We start from the raw sequence: 20,274 nt of genomic DNA, 5'->3' as shown, positions 1-20,274 counted from the left end.
AATAATGCTTATGCGCATAATAATAATAATCATTAATTATTATAATATTATAATAATTAATTACATAAAAAAGAAATGCTGTAGTAAAATACTTTCAGTTGGAATATGACAGCTATGTAACGTTCTGTTTATGCCTGTGTCCTTTCAGATTATGTATGCATACCCGGTTTTACGAAGAACCTCTGAGGGTCGACTCCTTATGGGGCCAACTGAGGAGGCCAATAGGAGGAAGATCGTGTTGGCAGGGAGGGCCAGGTGTAAGGAGGAGGTCCTGGCTGAGGCCACTGCCTTTGTGAGGCAGAATGGAGGGAATCCTGGAGACCAGTTCCTGGTTCTGGCTCACTGCAAGATCCAGTTTGGGAAACACCAGGGTCAGAGGTTCCTGTGGCTGCTGGAGAACTCACTGGGGTATGCCTGCTATCTGGTCAGCAGCATTTTGGGGGAGGAGGAGAGGGACAACCCGCTGTCTGACAACAAACACCTGTTCCTCAGATACACCTCGAAGATCAGGGAGGTAGGCGAGGCTGTGGAGGTGTGTCATATAAAACAGGCCATGCTGCAGGAGGCCCAGAGGACAGGAGACTCTGGATGTCTGATGGTGGAGTTTGGGGATTTTAGGGGTAGGTCAATGAAGGAGGTGTATGAGGACCCAAGCAAGGAGGCCCAGGCTATTATCATCACCTACCTGAAGAAGGCAAAGGCCGGGCCTAACACCAATATGGCCCTTTTCAAAGCATACGTGCCTTTAGAGGCAGGCTCCAGCCCACGTGCCCACCACCACTGTGCCCACTGCATCTGTCCTCACTGCTGCTGTGCCCACTGCCACTGTGTCTGTTCCTCCTCCACCTACTGCCACTAAGAACAGGCCACTGCTGGCGACCAATGTGAAGGCCCTGTTGGCGTGGGGGAAGCATTTATCTGCTTCACAGCTGGCACAAAAGATTTTGTCTCCAGCCAAACCCTGTAAGTGATTTGCAAGCTTTAAAATCATTACAGTATATATTATGCAGTATATATGTCTAACGAAAATACGTGTTCAACAGCTGCAGGACCACGTGTACCACCTGCGTCTGAGTCCGCAGCCCGGAGACAGCTCTTTACATGTGGTGAGTATCACTTAACGCATACAAGTGTGTTGGTGACATGTGCTTAGTGTTTTATGTTATTTTACAGACTCTGCTGCTACGGATTTTTTTGAGGAGGAAGATGACCTGGAGATGGCAACTGTAGCCTCGCAAGCTGAGGAACAACTTCCTCAAGGTATGTAAATCTTAAACAATATTTTACAAACAATTACAAATAAAACAAAACAGTATTTTTTAAATGACATATTATTTTATTTCACAACACAGAGGAATGGCACTTCTCAGGTGTCAATCTACATTCACTCTTGGAGTGAACATCCTCAAAGGAAAAAAGATAATTTAAAGGTGTATGTAAAAGGTTTTATTTAATGTTTTATCGTAATCACTGACTAAAGCTCATTCTTGTCATCTCACACTTCCCCCACTCCCCTTGGAATAAGTGGCTGTTGTAGTGTTTGGTCTGCTTCGCTTCACACTTGGCTGATCCCATCTTTTTTTCTTCTTGTATTTCTTCTAATGGTGCTTGGATGAAAAACAGGATGATTTTCACTGCTTCCTTCCATCTTTTAATCATCATGTCATCTCTCTACTAATCATACATGCTTTGCAGTAAACCTTGTAATCGCAGTAGCTGTCCAGCAGAGCTGAGAAAGTCATGCAGTGAAAGTCTAAAACAATAAGATAATTTTGTTGTGTTTTTTTACGCTCCAGCCACTGCAGGCTCGAGAGGCCCTGCTCCTGCCCCGGCTCGTGCTACTGCCCCTGCTCCTGCCCCTTGTCCTGCTCCTCCAGCAATGTGGACCCCTGGCCAGGTGTCCCAGTCGCCTGCAGAGCTTCCTGTCCACTGGAAAGAGCAACTCCCATCTTTCCAGCAAGGCCTTCAACCCCTGTCCCTCTGCACCAGGACCATCCTCACTACAGCCACCCACAGGACTGCAGCGCCCTGCCCAGCCTCCTCTGCAGTCTCCTCCTCTGCGCCCTGCCCAGCCTCCTCTGCAGTCTCCTCCTCTGCGCCCTGCCCAGCCTCCTCTGCAGTCTCCTCCTCTGCGCCCTGCCCAGCCTCCTCTACAGTCTCCTCCTCTGCGCCCTGTTCAGCCTCCTCTGCAGTCTCCTCCACAGCCTTCTGTCCAGCCAAGTGCTGCCTCTGCTCCTGCAACATCAACTGGGTCCAGTGTTGCAGACCAGGCTCCTGTAAGTAAGCTTCTCATTATTCGTATGCAAGTGCTGCAGCGTGATTTCCAATGACCACAACAAAAGAGGCCGCATTTCCTCTGTGCTGGAAACTTTGCACTGGCTACCTTTTAATTGTAGATTTAATAAAAAAATTGCGCTTTAAGCCATGCAAGCTGGAATGTTTGCGGCTCGGCAGCAGCAGGGAGGATGTATGTTTCGGCTCATTGGTATAGGGGTATGATTCTCGCTTAGGGTGCGAGAGGTCCGGGGTAAGTTTTTTCTTTTTTCTCCAGCCACTGCAGGCTCGAGAGGCCCTGCTCCTGCCCCGGCTCGTGCTACTGCCCCTGCTCCTGCCCCTTTTCCTGCTCCTCCAGCATTGTGGACCCCTGGCCAGGTGTCCCAGTTGCCTGCAGAGCTTCCTGTCCACTGGAAAGAGCAACTCCAATCTTTCCAGCAAGGCCTTCAACCCCTGTCCCTCTGCACCAGGACCATCCTCACTACAGCCACCCACAGGACTGCAGCGCCCTGCCCAGCCTCCTCTGCAGTCTCCTCCTCTGCGCCCTGCCCAGCCTCCTCTGCAGTCTCCTCCTCTGCGGCCTGCCCAGCCTCCTCTGCAGTCTCCTCCTCTGCGCCCTGCCCAGCCCCTCTGCAGTCTCCTCCTCTGCGCCCTGCTCAGCCTCCTCTGCAGTCTCCTCCACAGCCTTCTGTCCAGCCAAGTGCTGCCTCTGCTCCTGCAACATCAACTGGGTCCAGTGTTGCAGACCAGGCTCCTGTAAGTAAGCTTCTCATTATTCGTGTGCAGGTCCTGCAGCGTGATTTCCAATGACCACAAAAAAAGAGGCCGCATTTCCTCTGTGCTGGAAACTTTGCACTGGCTACCTTTTAATAGTAGATTTAATCAAAAAATTGCGCTTTAAGCCATGGAAGCTGAAATGTTTGCGGCCCGGCAGCAGCAGGGAGGATGTATGTTTTGGCTCGTTGGTCTAGGGGTATGATTCTCGCTTAGGGTGCGAGAGGTCCCGGGTTCAAATCCCAGACGAGCCCATTATTAGGCTTTGCTTTTAATCTCGTCAGCCTGATTAGGGCAACCAGGATATTTGTGAGAAATTGGGGATAAAATGTGCCAGAGAGAGGCCGGTTAGCTAAGTTGCTTAGAGCGTGGTGCTAGTAACGCCAAGGTCGCGGGTTTCATCCCCGTACGGGCCACTCATTTTCTCTCTGGGACCTTCGCTCTGCTCTTCTCGAAAATGACGGGCGGTCTCCCAGACATCCCTGCTGGCTAAACCATGCAAGTATCTGTCCGAAATGGCTCAGTTGGGAGAGCGTTAGACTGAAGATCTAAAGGTCCCTGGTTCAATACCGGGTTTCGGCAGAGGAACCACTTCCGCCTCTTTTAGTCTACCTGATTCCACCTAGCCTCATCGCTATCTGCCTCTCAGACAGCCAGCTAGCAGAGTGTGTTGGTTCCATGGTGTAATGATTAGCACTCTGGGGTTTGAATCCAGAAATCCGAGTTCAAATCTCGGTGGAACCTTTTTAGGTTTTTTGCGGAAGGGAGGGAAAAAACAGAGGTGATGCGCAACTGCTGACGTGGCGGTGAAATTGGCACTCTCAAACCGAGTCGGAATTGGGGAAACATAGCTTAAAAAGCAAAGGCTTCATTTGCTCCTTGCTATCGTGCTTCTGGACTCAATGACTTAAATCCTTGCTATCGTGCTTCTGGACTCAATGACTTAAATCTCTGCTGCTCATGGGAAAAGTTGACACACGCCAAGGTTCCATGGTGTAATGGTTAGCACTCTGGGCTCTGAATCCAGCGATCCGAGTTCAAATTTCGGTGGGACCTGCTTTTGCCAGGAATGTGTGCAGTACCTCGTTCGAAAAAACTTTTTCGGCAGCACTGAGCCGCAAGAGCTCATCTAGGTAGTGCCCCTTGAAGTGGGGCGTAAAAAGGATGGACAGCACTGGAGAATGCAGGCATCGATCCCACTACCTCTCGCTTGCGCCTACTGCTTCCTACCGATTGAGCCAAAGTAAGCCCAAAGTAAGCCCACGTGAGCCAATTGTGTTTCTCTGCTGTGGCTTACCTTTGACCAATCGCGTTCTCTCCTGTGGCTTACTTTTGACCAATCGTGTTTCTCTCCTGTGGCTTACTTTTGACCAATCGCCTTTCTCTCCTGTGGCTTACTTTTGACCAATCGCGTTTCTCTCCTGGCTCTGCTCCTGTGGCTTACTTTTGACCAATCGGCGACCGCTGTTATTATCGTCATCTTTGCAATCTTTGCAACAGGTAAGTCTATTCTTCACGACTCTATAATCGATCATTATTTATTCATAAACAGTGTTTGTTTTTAGACAATTAAACATGGCAATAAAGCCAGCTAGCGTGTAATAGCACACGTTTTCTTCTGTACATGTGAACCTGCAACTTTACCATGATATACAGTTAAAAACATGTCACTACTGTCAAGATAATTAGCCGACCGCTAATTAAGCTATATCCTCCTTAAACCATTTTTTTGTTGTTGTTAATTTAGTATTTTTTGTGTCATTCATTACATTATTTTGAGCACAGGAAGATTTTTACTAAAACCTGTTAAAAAAAAAGTTTAATTCATATATGTTATACTATACTATGTTATACACCAGTATACATATTTATGTTATCTTTTTAAATACTATGTTATACATATTTAAAAAGACATGGATAGGCAAAAACAAGTGTTTTTTTGTTTCAACAAATGATTCTCAACTATGTTATAAAAGATATACCAAAACGATTTGATATACCATTTTAAGTTTTAGATCTGTTTGATGATCATATTATTATGAATTGTCATAAACGCCTTTATGTTATATTTGGTGTTTCTTAGTAATCTCTGCCACAAAAGCTAAACAAAACAAAACGATTTAAGCATGGCATGATACCAGCAAGATTGTACCAAGAAGTGTTATTTATTTTCTTATTAATTAGTTCATCACACTATTTACAATTTGTACACAAGGCAATTCAAAGTGATTCACAGTTGTATAAAAAACAATAATGCTTATGCTCATAATAATAATAATCATTAATTATTATAATATTATAATAATTAATTACATAAAAAAAATGCTGTAGTAAAATACTTTCAGTTGGAATATGACAGCTATGTAACGTTCTGTTTATGCCTGTGTCCTTTCAGATTATGTATGCATACCCGGTTTTACGAAGAACCTCTGAGGGTCGACTCCTTATGGGGCCAACTGAGGAGGCCAATAGGAGGAAGATCGTGTTGGCAGGGAGGGCCAGGTGTAAAGAGGAGGTCTTGGCTGAGGCCACTGCCTTTGTGAGGCAGAATGGAGGGAATCCTGGAGACCAGTTCCTGGTTCTGGCTCACTGCAAGATCCAGTTTGGGAAACACCAGGGTCAGAGGTTCCTGTGGCTGCTGAAGAACTCACTGTGGTATGCCTGCTATCTGGTCAGCAGCATTTTGGGGGAGGAGGAGAGGGACAACCCGCTGTCGGACAACAAACACCTGTTCCTCAGATACACCTCGCAGATCAGGGAGGTAGGCGAGGCTGTAGAGGTGTATCAGAAAAAAACAGGCCATGCTGCAGGAGGCCCAGAGGACAGGAGACTCTTGGTGTCTGATGGTGGAGTTTGGGGATTTTAAGGGTAGGTCAATAAAGGAGGTGTATGAGGACCCAAGCAAGGAGGCCCAGGCTCTCATCACCTACCTGAAGAAGGTAAAGGCCGGGCCTAACACCAATATGGCCCTTTTCAAAGCATACGTGCTGAAGAGGCAGGCTCCAGCCCACGTGCCCACCGCCACTGTGCCCACTGCATCTGTCCTCACTGCTGCTGTGCCCACTGCCACTGTGTCTGTTCCTCCTCCACCTACTGCCACTAAGAACAGCCCACTGCTGGCGACCAATGTGAAGGCCCTGTTGGCGCGGGGGAAGCATTTATTTGCTTCACAGCTGGCACAAAAGATTTTGTCTCCAGCCAAACCCTGTAAGTGGGTAAGTTTTTTCTTTTTTCTCCAGCCACTGCAGGCTCGAGAGGCCCTGCTCTTGCCCCGGCTCGTGCTACTGCCCCTGCTCCTGCCCCTTATCCTGCTCCTCCAGCATTGTGGACCCCTGGCCAGGTGTCCCAGTCGCCTGCAGAGCTTCCTGTCCACTGGAAAGAGCATCTCCCATCTTTCCAGCAAGGCTTTCAACCCCTGTCCTTTTGCACCAGGACTATCCTCACTACAGCCACCCACAGGACTGCAGCGCCCTGCCCAGCCTCCTCTGCAGTCTCCTCATCTGCACCCTGCCCAGCCTCCTCTGCAGTCTCCTCCTGTGCACCCTGCCCAGCCTCCTCTGCAGTCTCCTCCTCTGCGCCCTGCCCAGCCTCCTCTGCAGTCTCCTCCTCTGCGCCCTGCTCAGCCTCCTCTGCAGTCTCCTCCACAGCCTTCTGTCCAGCCAAGTGCTGCCTCTGCTCCTGCAACATCAACTGGGTCCAGTGTTGCGGACCAGGCTCCTGTAAGTAAGCTTCTCATTATTCGTGTGCAGGTCCTGCAGCGTGATTTCCAATGACCACAAAAAAAGAGGCCCCATTTCCTCTGTGCTGGAAACTTTGCACCGGCTACCTTTTAATTGTTGATTTAATAAGAAAATTGCGCTTTAAGCCATGGAAGCTGAAATGTTTGCGGCCCGACAGCAGCACGGAGGATGTATGTTTCGGCTCGTTGGTCTAGGGGTATGATTCTCGCTCAGGGTGCGAGAGATCCCGGGTTCAAATCCCGGACGAGCCTATTATTAGGCTTTGCTTTTAATCTCTTCAGCCTGATTAGGGCAACCAGGATATTTCTGAGCAATTGGGGATAAAATGTGCCAGAGAGAGGCCGGTTAGCTCAGTTGGTTAGAGCGTGGTGCTAATAACGCCAAGGTCGCGGGTTCGATCCCCGTACGGGCCACTCATTTTCTCTCTGTGACCTTCGTTCTGCTCTTCTCGAAAATGACGGGCGGTCTCCCATACATCCATGCTGGCTAAACCACACAAGTACCTGGCCGAAATAGCTCAGTTGGGAAAGCGTTAGACTGAAGATTTAAAGGTCCCGGGTTTTGGCAGAGGAACAACCTCCGCCTCTTTTAGTCTACCATATTCCACCTCTCAGACAGCCAGTTAGCAGGGTGTTTTGGTTCCATGGTGTAATGGTTAGCACTCTGGGCTTTGAATCCAGTGATCCGAGTTCAAATCTCGGTGGAACCTTTTTAGGATCTTTGTGGAAGGGAGGGGAAAAACAGAGGTGATGCGCAACTGCTGACGTGGCGGTGAAATTGGCACTCTCAAACCGAGTCGGAATTGGGGAAACATGGGCTTAAAAGACAAAGGCTTCTTTTGCTCCTTGCTATCGCGCTTCTGGACTGAATGACTTAAATCTCTGCACCTCATGGGAAAAGTTGACACACGCCGAGGTTCCATGGTGTAAGAGTTAGCACTCTGGGCTCTGAATCCAGTGATCCGAATTCAAATCTCGGTGGGACCTTCATTTGCCAGGCTAAACAGCACAAGTACCTGGCTGAAATAGCTCAGTTGGGAGAGTGTTAGACTGAAGATCTAAAGGTCCCTGGTTCAATCTCGGGTTTCGGCAGAGGAACCACGCCCGTCTCCTTTAGGCTACCTGATTCCACCTAGCCTCATCGCTATCTGCCTCTCAGACAGACAGCTGGGAGGGTGTGTTGGTTCCATGGTGTAATGGTTAGCACTCTGGGCTTTGAATCCAGCGATCCGAGTTCAAATCTCGGTAGAACATTTTTTAGGTTCTTCGCGGAAGGGAGGGAAAAAACAGAGGTGATGCGCAACTGCTGACGTGGCGGTGAAATTGGCACTCTCAAACCGAGTCGGAATTGGGGAAACATAGGGTGCTTCTCAATATCCCTCCTCGTCTCCTCGTTCCTCTGTCCTCCATCCTTTGACCCGGAAACCGATCGAGCTCAGCCATCTTGAAGGACATCTCAATTCTCTAATTGCACCGCGAGGAGGCGAGGATCGAGGAGTGAGGAGGCTTTCAGAGGAGTCATGAGCGAGGATACACAGGTGTATCCTATGCGGAAGTGTTTTATTGACTAAACGTGACGCACGTATACATTCTCCTCCCCCTTCACATCGGTCACAATCTGTTTTAAAGTATACTTTACCATTGCAGTTTATATAAACCACACATTACACATATTTCAACAGGGTATCTTGCTTTATTATTATTTATTATGAATTTCTTAAATAAACAAACTGCAACAACATGAGGGCAGATCCTTTGAGCGCTGCTGATGACGCTATGAAGTGACGCTCGAGTGATCAAGTATTCCAATGTATAAAAAAGCTTTCATTCGATTCCTCCATCCTCATTTTTGTCATTCATTACATTATTTTGAGCACAAGAAGATTTTTACTAAAACCTTTAAAAAAAAAGTTTAATTCATATATGTTATACTATACTATGTTATACACCAGTATACATATTTATGTTATCTTTTTAAATACTATGTTATACATATTTAAAAAGACATGAATAGGCAAAAACAAGTGTTTTTTTGTTTCAACAAATGATTCTCAACTATGATATAAAAGATATACCAAAACGATTTGATATACCATTTTAAGTTTTAGATCTGTTTGATGATCATATTATTATGAATTGTCATAAACGCCTTTATGTTATATTTGGTGTTTCTTAGTAATCTCTGCCACAAAAGCTAAACAAAACAAAACGATTTAACCCTCTGGGGTCCTATGTGTTTTTGGGGTCCTGGAGGTGTTCTGACATGCTCTAACATTTGTGCTTTTTCAGTTATTTATAAACATGTTAATGGCAAAGGTGTAAATTCACTCTATATAGCACAAACAGGGCTACCATAATATGTTAGCAAGATGTATGTACATGTTTGTATTTTTGAGAGAATATTGTTTATGCATGGTTATTGAAAAAACTAAAACTTAAAATCTCTGAAATAAGGCCACAAAACACATACTAAATATGTGTCCACAAGACTTTTGACTAATGGATGTTCTCGCCTAGGATTTTTGCTTCAAAATGATCTGAAAATCATCCTTCCAAATCATTCACATAAAACAACACATTGATTTAAATTTAGTAAAACACTTTTTGTTTGGAAAGGCAATATGCGAAATGGGCGTGACTCATGTATAATGGTCTGATTCACACCTGTGAAGACAAAAGACCTGCTTAATGAGCCTGCATAATGAGCTTTTCACAGGTGTGTCACTGAGCCACAAGAAAGAATACAAGGACACAAGAAAAGAAATGTGTATATATACTACAAAATTGGTTCACAGTTGGAAAAATCTATAAAAAAATAGTATTTTTCCACTTGTATTTTTGCTTGCAAATTGTATAATATCCAAGGTGAACATCTCTAGTAATTGTGTAGTTAATTCTCATACTGTATTTTCAGAAAGTTTTGGATATGTATCCTCTCCCCAAATTTGTCACTAATAAAACACAATACAAATAATTTGAAGAGAAGGCTTATATTGACCTTTTAAGATTTTGTTTACATCTACCTTGTAAATATATTATTTGCTATTTTATTAAAAAGGTTACAATTACAGCAACAATTAAAATAACAATATTTCAAGTGTAATATTTCTTTGTAAAAACTAAAGTATACATTTTATCATACATATTTCAAAGTTAAGGATTCATTAGTTTGAATAAAGCCTACATTGGAACAAACACTATAATAGCATCCTAGTTGATGACTTTATTTTTGACAAAACAAACATAGCCTAATATATTTAACATTTGAGCAGAAATTGGTGAACAAAAGCTTATTCAATGTGGCAGTAGTCTATAGTTTAGGCTACAGTAAACAGTTAATAATCTATCCAAAAACTAGTCAACGAAATGTTGTCTTTCATATTTCTTCTGTAACATAGGCATATCGTTTGTTGTTTTTATGATAGCCTATATTAGGGCATATAAATATTAATTTGCAGTTTAATATGTTGCTAATACAAAGACATTTTAACGTTATTTCAACATATTTCAGTCGATTTTCACTCATCTCAGTATAGCAATAGGGTTTGGTAAAAACTGTTCAGTTCATTCATTCACACACAGACGCGATTCATATTTAAACAGTCTTTTTGCAGTTTACATACACTATGATATCGCAATTAGAACACTAATAAAAAAACGTACTTCTCAGATGGATATTTCATATTTCTTTGTAAAAACTAAAGTATACATTTTATCATACATATTTCAAAGTTAAGGATTCATTAGTTTGAATAAAGCCTACATTGGAACAAAGACTATAATAGCATCCTAGTTGATGACTTTATTTCTGACAAAACAAACATAGCCTAATATATAACATTTGAGCAGAAATTGGTGAACAAAAGCTTATTCAATGTGGCAGTAGTCTAGTTTACAGTAAACAGTTAATAATCTATCCAAAACTAGTCGACGAAATGTTGTCTTTCATATTTCGTCTGTAACATAGGCATGTCGTTTTTTGTTTTTATGAGCCTATATTAGGGCATACATATTAATTTGCAGTTTAATACGTTGCTAATACAAAGACATTTTAACGTTATTTCAACATATTTCAGTCGATTTTCACTCATCTCAGTATAGCAATAGGGTTTGGTAAAAACTGTTCAGTTCATTCATTCACACACAGACGCGATTCATATTTAAACAGTCTTTTTGCGGTTTACATACACTATGATATCGCGATTAGAACAATAATAAAAAAAAACTTACTTATCAGATGGATCCGTTGCTCCTCGAAATGAAAAAAAAACAGTACATGTTCTGAGGTAAATGTCCCAGGATTATTCCTCACACAGCCTCGCAAGAAGAAATAGGGTACATTAATCTGATGATTACATTTGTTGTGTCATCGCGTTTATGAGGGGCGTTGACACTTTGCATGTGTTGCTTCAGATCATTTGCGTTTGAATACCACACGCGCTCTCCGTGGGCGTGTCAGATTAGCAGAATAATGAGCTAAGAGAACGATAATGAGATCGGCTGACACCTCTCTCTTTTTTAATAGATTACATAAACAGAGAATATTTATTTTAGTTTTGAATTAGATATTTTAAAAGTACAAACTTAAATGATAATAAAGATATATTGCTCGTGCTTGTGTGAATAGTATTCGCTGAGCTTTGTTTAAGTTTAGAGACGTGCACCAGAATTTTTTTTAACGGAGACAGAGAGGCAGAAAGCACACCCTGTTTATTTTCTTCATTTTACAAAAGCACACGGTTTTGATGTTAATGTGAGTGTACACAAAAAAAAGAAGACCCTCTATAGTTTATAATCATGTGTTGATTTTATTTATATGACCAAAAATGACGGAGTATTTTAAGTCTATGTTGCTGCTATGTGGAAAAAAAACAGCAAAACGCGCCGGCGCGTTTCTCGACCCCAGAGAGTTAAGCATGGCATGATACCAGCAAGATTGTACCAAGAAGTGTTATTTATTTTCTTATTAATTAGTTCATCACACTATTTACAATTTGTACACAAGGCAATTCAAAGTGATTCACAGTTGTATAAAAACAATAATGCTTATGCTCATAATAATAATAATCATTAATTATTATAATATTATAATAATTAATTACATTAAAAAGAAATTCTGTAGTAAAATACTTTCAGTTGGAATATGACAGCTATGTAACGTTCTGTTTATGCCTGTGTCCTTTCAGATTATGTATGCATACCCGGTTTTACGAAGAACCTCTGAGGGTCGACTCCTTATGGGGCCAACTGAGGAGGCCAATAGGAGGAAGATCGTGTTGGCAGGGAAGGCCAGGTGTAAGGAGGAGGTCCTGGCTGAGGCCACTGCCTTTGTGAGGCAGAATGGAGGGAATCCTGGAGACCAGTTCCTGGTTCTGGCTCACTGCAAGATCCAGTTTGGGAAACACCAGGGTCAGAGGTTCCTGTGGCTGCTGGAGAACTCACTGGGGTATGCCTGCTATCTGGTCAGCAGCATTTTGGGGGAGGAGGAGAGGGACAACCCGCTGTCGGACAACAAACACCTGTTCCTCAGATACACCTCGCAGATCAGGGAGGTAGGCGAGGCTGTGGAGGTGTATCATATAAAACAGGCCATGCTGCAGGAGGCCCAGAGGACAGGAGACTCTGGATGTCTGATGGTGGAGTTTGGGGATTTTAAGGGTAGGTCAATGAAGGAGGTGTATGAGGACCCAAGCAAGGAGGCCCAGGCTCTCATCACCTACCTGAAGAAGGCAAAGACCAGGCCTAACACCAATATGGCCCTTTTCAAAGCATACGTGCTGAAGAGGCAGGCTCCAGCCCACGTGCCCACCACCACTGTGCCCACTGCATCTGTCCTCACTGCTGCTGTGCCCACTGCCACTGTGTCTGTTCCTCCTCCACCTACTGCCACTAAGAACAGGCCACTGCTGGCGACCAATGTGAAGGCCCTGTTGGCGCGGGGGAAGCATTTATTTGCTTCACAGCTGGCACAGAAGATTTTGGCTCCAGCCAAACCCTGTAAGTGATTTGCAAGCTTTAAAATCATTACATTATATATTATGCAGTATATATGTCTAACGAAAATACGTGTTCAACAGCTGCAGGACCACGTGTACATCCTGCGTCTGAGTCCGCAGCCCGGAGACAGCTCTTTACATGTGGTGAGTATCACTTAACGCATACAAGTGTGTTGGTGACATGTGCTTAGTGTTTTATGTTATTTTACAGACTCTGCTGCTACGGATTTTTTTGAGGAGGAAGATGACCTGGAGATGGCAACTGTAGCCTCGCAAGCTGAGGAACAACTTCCTCAAGGTATGTAAATCTTAAACAATATTTTACAAACAATTACAAATAAAACAAAACAGTATTTTTTAAATGACATATTATTTTATTTCACAACACAGAGGAATGGCACTTCTCAGGTGGAAAAAAGATAGGAAAAAAGATAATTTAAAGGTGTATGTAAAAGGTTTTATTTCATTTTTTATCGTAATCACTGACTAAAGCTCATTCTTGTCATCTCACACTCCCCTTGGAATAAGTGGCTGTTGTAGTGTTTGGTCTGCTTCGCTTCACACTTGGCTGATCCCATCTTTTTTTCTTCTTGTATTTCTTCTAATGGTGCTTGGATGAAAAACAGGATGATTTTCACTGCTTCCTTCCATCTTTTCATCATCATGTCATCTCTCTACTAATCATACATGCTTTGCAGTAAACCTTGTAATCGCAGTAGCTGTCCAGCAGAGCTGAGAAAGTCATGCAGTGAAAGTCTAAAACAATAAGATAATTTTGTTGTGTTTTTTTACGCTCCAGCCACTGCAGGCTCGAGAGGCCCTGCCCCTGCCCTGGCTCGTGCTACTGCCCCTGCTCCTGCCCCTTATCCTGCTCCTCCAGCATTGTGGACCCCTGGCCAGGTGTCCCAGTCGCCTGCAGAGCTTCCTGTCCACTGGAAAGAGCATCTCCCATCTTTCCAGCAAGGCTTTCAACCCCTGTCCTTTTGCACCAGGACCATCCTCACTACAGCCACCCACAGGACTGCAGCGCCCTGCCCAGCCTCCTCTGCAGTCTCCTCCTCTGCACCCTGCCCAGCCTCCTCTGCAGTCTCCTCCTGTGCACCCTGCCCAGCCTCCTCTGCAGTCTCCTCCTCTGCGCCCTGCCCAGCCTCCTCTGCAGTCTCCTCCTCTGCGCCCTGCTCAGCCTCCTCTGCAGTCTCCTCCACAGCCTTCTGTCCAGCCAAGTGCTGCCTCTGCTCCTGCAACATCAACTGGGTCTAGTGTTGCAGACCAGGCTCCTGTAAGTAAGCTTCTCATTATTCGTGTGCAGGTCCTGCAGCGTGATTTCCAATGACCACAAAAAAAGAGGCCCCATTTCCTCTGTGCTGGAAACTTTGCACTGGCTACCTTTTAATTGTTGATTTAATAAGAAAATTGCGCTTTAAGCCATGGAAGCTGAAATGTTTGCGGCCCGACAGCAGCACGGAGGATGTATGTTTCGGCTCGTTGGTCTAGGGGTATGATTCTCGCTTAGAGTGCGAGAGGTCCCGGGTTCAAATCCCGGACGAGCCCATTATTAGGCTTTGCTTTTAATCTCTTCAGCCTGATTAGGGCAACCAGGATATTTCTGAGCAATTGGGGATAAAATGTGCCAGAGAGAGGCCGGTTAGCTCAGTTGGTTAGAGCGTGGTGCTAATAACCCCAAGGTCGCGGGTTCGATCCCCGTACGGGCCACTCATTTTCTCTCTGTGACCTTCGTTCTGCTCTTCTCGAAAATGACGGGCGGTCTCCCATACATCCATGCTGGCTAAACCACACAAGTACCTGGCCGAAATAGCTCAGTTGGGAGAGCGTTAGACTGAAAGCGTAAATCCCGGGTTTCGGCAGAGGAACAACCTCTGCCTCTTTTACTCTACCTTATTCCACCTCTCAGACAGCCAGTTAGCAGGGTGTTTTGGTTTCATGGTGTAATGGTTAGCACTCTGGGCTTTGAATCCAGCGATCCGAGTTCAAATCTCGGTGGAACCTTTTTAGGATCTTTGCGGAAGGGAGGGGAAAAACAGAGGTGATGCGCAACTGTTGACGTAGCGGTGAAATTGGCACTCTCAAACCGAGTCGGAATTGGGGAAACATGGGCTTAAAAGGCAAAGGCTTCTTTTGCTCCTTGCTATCGCGCTTCTGGACTGAATGACTTAAATCTCTGCACCTCATGGGAAAAGTTGACACACGCCGAGGTTCCATGGTGTAAGGGTTAGCACTCTGGGCTCTGAATCCAGTGATCCGAATTCAAATCTCGGTGGGACCTTCATTTGCCAGGCTAAACAGCACGAGTATCTGGCCGAAATAGCTCAGTTGGGAGAGTGTTAGACTGAAGATCTAAAGGTCCCTGGTTCAATCTCGGGTTTCGGCAGAGGAACCACGCCCGCCTCCTTTAGGCTACCTGATTCCACCTAGCCTCATCGCTATCTGCCTCTCAGACAGACAGCTGGGAGGGTGTGTTGGTTCCATGGTGTAATGGTTAGCACTCTGGGCTTTGAATCCAGCGATCCGAGTTCAAATCTCGGTAGAACATTTTTTAGGTTCTTCGCGGAAGGGAGGGAAAAAACAGAGGTGATGCGCAACTGCTGACGTGGCGGTGAAATTGGCACTCTCAAACCGAGTCGGAATTGGGGAAACATAGGGTGCTTCTCAATATCCCTCCTCGTCTCCTCGTTCCTCTGTCCTCCATCCTATGACCCGGAAACCGATCGAGCTCAGCCATCTTGAAGGACATCTCAATTCTCTAATTGCACCGCGAGGAGGCGAGGATCGAGGAGTGAGGAGGCTTTCAGAGGAGTCATGAGCGAGGATACACAGGTGTATCCTATGCGGAAGTGTTTTATTGACTAAACGTGACGCACGTATACATTCTCCTCCCCCTTCACATCGGTCACAATCTGTTTTAAAGTGTACTTTACCTTTGCAGTTTAAATAAACCACACATTACACATATTTCAACAGGGTATCTTGCTTTATTATTATTTATTATGAATTTCTTAAATAAACAAACTGCAACAACATGAGGGCAGATCCTTTGAGCGCTGCTGATGACGCTATGAAGTGACGCTCGAGTGATCAAGTATTCCAATGTATAAAAAAGCTTTCATTCGATTCCTCCATCCTCATTTTTGTCATTCATTACATTATTTTGAGCACAAGAAGATTTTTACTAAAACCTTTTAAAAAAAAAGTTTAATTCATGTTATACTATACTATGTTATACACCAGTATACATATTTATTTTATCTTTTTAAATACTATGTTATACATATTTAAAAATACATGAATAGGCAAAAACAAGTGTTTTTTTGTTTCAACAAATGACTCTCAACTATGTTATAAAAGATATACCAAAACGATTTGATATACCATTTTAAGTTTTAGATCTGTTTGATGATCATATTATTATGAATTGTCATAAACGCCTTTATGTTATATTTGGTGTTTCTTAGTAATCTCTGCCACAAAAGCTAAACAAAACAAAACGATTTAAGCATGGCATGATACCAGCAAGATTGTACCAAGAAGTGTTATTTATTTTCTTATTAATAAGTTCATCACACTATTTACAATTTGTACACAAGGCAATTCAAAGTGATTCACAGTTGTATAAAAAACAATAATGCTTATGCTCATAATAATAATAATAATATTCATTAATTATTATAATATTATAATAATTAATTACATAAAAAACAAATGCTGTAGCAAAATACTTTCAGTTGGAATATGACAGCTATGTAACGTTCTGTTTATGCCTGTGTCCTTTCAGATTATGTATGCATACCCGGTTTTACGAAGAACCTCTGAGGGTCGACTCCTTATGGGGCCAACTGAGGAGGCCAATAGGAGGAAGATCGTGTTGGCAGGGAGGGCCAATGTTGTGGTTTTCAATCTTTCTGAAAAATAACTTCACAGAGATCTTTGATGCCAGAAATAATTAGACTTTATTTTCGAACGCCGTCCCGTTCCATAGAACGGCGCTCTAACGCTCTCTGGCCCTCTGGCCTTCCAGTGCGCTCCCGAGTACATTTTGGTTCAGAGTTATATACATACTTCTTCTTCCAAAGAAGGTAACACACCCTATAGATAGTTTTGGGTAAAGGTCTTTTACCATGTGACTTCTCAGAATAGAATTTTCTGCAGCAAACAACATTCCATTCAAGGTCTTTCACATACACAGAGGAAATCCAAAGTCACAGACAGAAGAAATAATTGTGTCCAAATATATAGCAAAATTACTTGTTTTCTAAATAATAAAATCTTCTACATTCCCTCCTCTGAGGCTTATCTAAGCCTCACTTTCACTAGCTTTTTCCAGAGTGTAATTTCAAAATCCAGCTCCCTCAGTTATGCTACCTGGTGACTCAATTTGAGTCACTCATTCTCCTTTCCAATTACTGGATTAAGCCACCACACTCCGGAGGAGCACTCGAGCCAAACATCTTCTTCCATACATTTTATTTCTTTTAGTTGTTCTTTCTTTTTTGTTTATTGGAAAAAGTAAAAGAATCGAGGTCTCCTAGTCAGACAAACTGAAACATTGTTATAAGTGTGTGTATACCTTTGTTCTTGCATTGCATGTATTTGTCACAGTTATGTAGACTATATCAAACATAAAAGTCTCTTATACTATTGAAAGTTTTCTTGCGGTGCAGATGTCCTCTAGGGTCTGGCTCATCAATTATCTTCTTCGTCCTCAATTCCTCATTTAATGGAATCAACATCCAGGGTTTGTAAATATCAATTTGGTTGCCCTCTCAAATTAGTTTTCATTATCTTTTTTCCGCATTTTCATTCGTTTAACCGTGGTTTTCCAACTAGTGATCTTACTATACAAAGTACAAAACAGAATAATAACCCACTTTCAATATCTCTAATTGAGAAAATCATAATTTTCCAGACTTTACATTAAGTTTTCCTTAACTTTTGCTCTTAAGGTTTTTTAACATGATCATAATCGCTAAATTTTCCTCCCTGCGCAATATTATTTAGTAAAAGTGCAACACTGATCACCAAACATAAGTCATTCTACTTTTTTTATATAATTGTTTTTCTCCTAATGCAGACAAAGCATTATAATAAATATCTGCTTATTATAGTAGTCTAATTGATTTATTATGCATTTTTGTTCTACTTGATCCATATGACTATTAATTCAAAATATGGCTGGGTAAACATAACTCTCTCATTTTTATCACTTCTTATGAGAGAATATCATTTCTTAGATTCGAAGAATCCATCTTTTAGTCAGTCAATTTTAGTGAACAGAACACTTTACACCCATCTAATAAATTGCAATACATTTCACTTACTTTCTATTTTATTACCAAATTTAAACAATAAATTCCATTTTGACCTTTTTAATCTTGCGTGTTGCTTCTCATTCTCATTGTAGCTCCTCAGTTCAAGACTAAACTGAATACATTTTCTTCGTTTCTACTAATTTCTAAATAAACTATCATGAATAAACTAATTATGTGTCATGTAATCACTCTAACTAAGAAAGCTTCAGAGCAATGTTACATTTATCTCATAAAAGTCATTCAATAAACTTATTAGACAATTAGAAAAATAACTCTAGAGAACAACTTTTTGCACTCTTACATATTCCTTATATGTACATTTCTTTTTCTTTATATCTAACAATCTAAAAGTTTGTCTATCATCCTTTTAAACCATTAGCATTATAACTTAATTATTATTAAAACTTCCTTGTATTCGTATGCAATTTATTTTCAATCTTCAATACTTCTGTTTAGTTGACCCATTATCTGACGTTATTTTTGCTTAGACTTCCAATCTAAGGATTACTTCTCTGTCAGAGATTTAATTTCTGTTCCTGCCCTCCTCTGTTGATTTCATTGCTTTTACCCATCTATATCATGTCCACATGGTATACTGATATATGGCCTATTTTTGTCGCTGTTCTTTTCTTAACTTTGTTTTTGCCACAAATTTCACAAAACTTTGCAAAAATGCCTTTTAATTTAAAATGCCTTTAATTTTATCTTCATTTTAATTTTTAATTTCCTTATCTTACTCCCCCCTTTGCGCACTGGTTTAAAACCATTGCGCATCTGGACTGAGAATATTCAAAAGTATTCATTGGTTCGACAATCTGTCCTTCATGTGAAATGCCAAATATCTATTTTTGACCCCCCTCTGGTGCCATTTAGATTGTTCACAAGGGCTTGTTTGTTACTGAATTTCAATAACTTCTTGTAAGTCTATAAACTTTCTATAAGTACTACTTAATATTAGTCAATTGCATATTGAATCAAATCTTATAAATTCAATTTTGACATTGAATATTTGTTAATACCCAGTGTTAATACTTGCTTTAATTTCAACTGTAGCCTTAAATTAATTAAGTATATCCTTGTATTGACAAGTTACATCTGAGTACCCATTAAGATTTATTTTAAAGTTATTTTTAGTTCTAAAATTTTCCTTCATGTATTGTCTTAATTCCCATTATGCTATATCAATTTCTTAAATTAATTGTTAACATTATTTTAGTTTCTTTTCTTTTTTTCATTATCATTGTTTTCTATGTTGCTTTAATATATTTTTACTTTCAATCATTTTTGTTATGGTGGGGTTATTATTAAGTTGCTACTGAATCTATTCAAGGGCTGAACATTCAATCATAGGAAAGTTGGTTGATGTTGACTATTGTTTGAGCTTGTACTCATCTCTGTTGGGTCTCTCTTTTGCACAGTTCTTCTCATTCCTGTGTTTCTGGTTAAGTTTGTCTTTTCTTCCATTCATGATTTGATTATTCTGTTAACCTTGTCATCAATCATTAGATCTTTCACCAGGGTGTCTGCAGTGAGTCGTTCGTTGCAATGGACTCTTTCTCTCATTGTCAGCATGTCCTTGATCCCTCACTTCAGTTGTGGGGGCTTGCTGAAGTCAGTTGGTTTATTTTAAGTTGAGAGGCATGGACTCAAATGTCACACTGTTGATCACTTCTTCTGAAATTACAAAGCATAGTTACTGGTTCTTTTTGTCAGACTCGTCCCAGAATCCTTCCTGGAATTGAGCTGCTGCTATCTGTAAATTAAAGCTTAATTATTTTTGTTAGTGACAACAACATATAATTTCAATCATCTGCTCATCTGTCCCATTGTCCTTCTCGATGTTACCTGTAGAAAGGTCATGTGGGCTGAGTGGTGTCCTTTCTGCCTTCATTAACAGCAGGACTTTAATCCATATATTCTCATTTGTTTTTCATAAATTTGACTTTTGATCATTATTTGCAACTTTTTGCATTTTTCTCACAATAAATTTCAATGTACTCTTATAATTACTCAATTCAACTCAGTTATCTCTTTGTCTTGAGTTCCACTATAAGCACATTATTTATTAGGCATCTTGGACAATACTCAACCCACTTTGACAAAAGTTACAAGACAATATTTCATACTTTTGACAAAGATCCGCTCCATCATGATATGCTGAAAAGAA

The 20,274-nt window shown here is 42.0% G+C and overlaps 10 non-coding genes across 10 annotated transcripts; all 10 read left to right on the top strand.

Moving 5' to 3' along the window:
- Positions 1–3,230: 3,230 nt before the first annotated feature.
- On the top strand, positions 3,231–3,302 carry trnap-agg (transfer RNA proline (anticodon AGG)). The gene has a single exon. It is a non-coding gene; the product is annotated as a tRNA-Pro (tRNA).
- Positions 3,303–3,557: 255 nt separating this feature from the next.
- trnaf-gaa (transfer RNA phenylalanine (anticodon GAA)) lies at positions 3,558–3,630 on the top strand. Its single transcript has one exon. It is a non-coding gene; the product is annotated as a tRNA-Phe (tRNA).
- A 402-nt stretch (positions 3,631–4,032) lies between these two features.
- On the top strand, positions 4,033–4,104 carry trnaq-cug (transfer RNA glutamine (anticodon CUG)). Its single transcript has one exon. It is a non-coding gene; the product is annotated as a tRNA-Gln (tRNA).
- A 2,863-nt stretch (positions 4,105–6,967) lies between these two features.
- On the top strand, positions 6,968–7,039 carry trnap-agg (transfer RNA proline (anticodon AGG)). Its single transcript has one exon. It is a non-coding gene; the product is annotated as a tRNA-Pro (tRNA).
- An 88-nt stretch (positions 7,040–7,127) lies between these two features.
- On the top strand, positions 7,128–7,201 carry trnai-aau (transfer RNA isoleucine (anticodon AAU)). The gene has a single exon. It is a non-coding gene; the product is annotated as a tRNA-Ile (tRNA).
- Positions 7,202–7,425: 224 nt separating this feature from the next.
- Positions 7,426–7,497, top strand: trnaq-uug (transfer RNA glutamine (anticodon UUG)). The gene has a single exon. It is a non-coding gene; the product is annotated as a tRNA-Gln (tRNA).
- A 6,765-nt stretch (positions 7,498–14,262) lies between these two features.
- On the top strand, positions 14,263–14,334 carry trnas-aga (transfer RNA serine (anticodon AGA)). The gene has a single exon. It is a non-coding gene; the product is annotated as a tRNA-Ser (tRNA).
- An 88-nt stretch (positions 14,335–14,422) lies between these two features.
- On the top strand, positions 14,423–14,496 carry trnai-aau (transfer RNA isoleucine (anticodon AAU)). The gene has a single exon. It is a non-coding gene; the product is annotated as a tRNA-Ile (tRNA).
- A 222-nt stretch (positions 14,497–14,718) lies between these two features.
- On the top strand, positions 14,719–14,790 carry trnaq-uug (transfer RNA glutamine (anticodon UUG)). The gene has a single exon. It is a non-coding gene; the product is annotated as a tRNA-Gln (tRNA).
- Positions 14,791–15,099: 309 nt separating this feature from the next.
- trnaf-gaa (transfer RNA phenylalanine (anticodon GAA)) lies at positions 15,100–15,172 on the top strand. Its single transcript has one exon. It is a non-coding gene; the product is annotated as a tRNA-Phe (tRNA).
- Positions 15,173–20,274: the final 5,102 nt, after the last annotated feature.

This window comes from Siphateles boraxobius, unplaced genomic scaffold (genome assembly GCF_051911475.1).
Source record: "Siphateles boraxobius isolate OS27281-9 unplaced genomic scaffold, OSU_SipBor_1 269, whole genome shotgun sequence".
Taxonomy (NCBI): Eukaryota; Metazoa; Chordata; class Actinopteri; order Cypriniformes; family Leuciscidae; genus Siphateles; species Siphateles boraxobius.
The sequence above is the reverse complement of the archived record's forward strand: the minus strand, read 5'-3'. Positions and strand labels throughout refer to the sequence as shown.